Source organism: Galendromus occidentalis, unplaced genomic scaffold, assembly GCF_000255335.2.
Source record: "Galendromus occidentalis unplaced genomic scaffold, Mocc_1.1 scf7180000077532, whole genome shotgun sequence".
Classification (NCBI taxonomy): domain Eukaryota; kingdom Metazoa; phylum Arthropoda; class Arachnida; order Mesostigmata; family Phytoseiidae; genus Galendromus; species Galendromus occidentalis.
The window spans coordinates 88,371-89,970 of NW_003805520.1; positions in this window are offsets into that span (position 1 = coordinate 88,371).

Genomic DNA, 1,600 nt, shown 5'->3' on the forward strand with positions numbered 1-1,600 from the left:
CGACGCAACGGTCTAAGAATGGGAGGCCCACTCCTGAAAGAACAACATCTCGCTGTTCACATGGACCTGGCTCTTCGGCTAGGAGGATTGATGTTGTAAGATAGGTTCTCTCCCTGAGCAGTGAACGCCAACCAAAGCTTTTCTGAGTCTGCTTCCCGGGGCCCGCTCGTGGACTCCATCGTCCCCTGAAATATTTTGGAGAGCCTCGCCCATTATGGCATTTCTGCGGTGAATTTTCACCACTGTTCTCTCGCGGCACCGAAGGGCGAGGGTATCATCAAGAGGTCTGTTTCCGGAGCGAGTCGGCTACCGCGGAATCATACCCGATGCGTTCATTTCCAATGGAGAGAGGAACACCCCCGCATGTCGGACTATTCCCTCGGCCTATGCCCACGGTCTGGGCTCACAGGCGATACTTCGTACGTCGTCCCACTCTGCTATTCAGAGTTATCGGGAAAACGCGATCCATCTAGACGGGGGACACGCGACGACCCACAGTTGCATTCGAGCGATGCTCGCTCGTGCAACCCATGCGACGAGAGAAAAATTGTTCCCCGGGAATCGCCGATTTTCGGGCAAGATGCGCGAACTCCTCTGCCATGCATGTGCTTGGGAGAACGTATACCCAGTGTACTCCTAGTACTGTATTCAGCTCGATCACTATGCGAGCGGATAAGATATTTTCGCGATGAAATTTCCCCTTGTCGATCCTCTTTCGATGGCACTTGATCGAGCATATATGTGTGTTCCCCGGAGACTCGCTCCTTCAGAGACGACCATTGTGAGTCACCTTCTTCTCTTAGAAGACGAGTCGATCGGCGGCTGGAGCTGGCTTTTAGAGTGGCGAACTTACAAGGTTTTGTCCGCGGAGGAAAATCGCGGACGGACGCTCTCCGAGACGTCCTTCGTTGCCCATTGGCTGTCTATCCTGTCGGTCGCCGGCAGGTCCCTAATTCGCCTGGGTGGCAACCGAGCATCCCGCGGGGTGAATGTAAACGAAAATAATCAACTTGTTCCTCTTGAATGTCACTGACCAGTCAGCCGTCGAGCTGATTGGCTGCTCAGCATTTCTAGCAGAGTAGCTTCCATTGTCTATTCGAGCGACCGTTTTCGCCTTCGACAGCGCCCACTGTCGATTGGCACCGGCAGCTGATGTCTGGGAGGGTCTCCGCAGCCCTCATCTGCATAGACCCCGCTCGTGACGGAGCTTGAGCGTCCCGGACAGACGACCGTTGTTATTGAGTTCCGTGTTTTTTAAGACCGGATATCGTGGTCTTGAGATTCCCCGACTGATACATGAGAATTCTTCGCCCTCGCGTCGCGTTCGACACCATCGTCAGTCGAGCTACACGCTTTCCAACCAAATGGCGACGTCGAAGTCAACGCTTGAAGAGCGACCAGGCAATCATCTTCCCCGGTAGCAGACGGAGGTATTTCGCAAAGAGCGATGTCCCGACCGATGAATACGATCTACAGACTAAAATTCGCGGGTACTCGTCTCCAACGTCGAAGGGTGGGGCACTTTTTCACTTCCTGCTCTCCAGACCCGGGACTTCCTTTTTATCCTCCCACCACTCGGAGTCCTCTCGAATCCCATAGG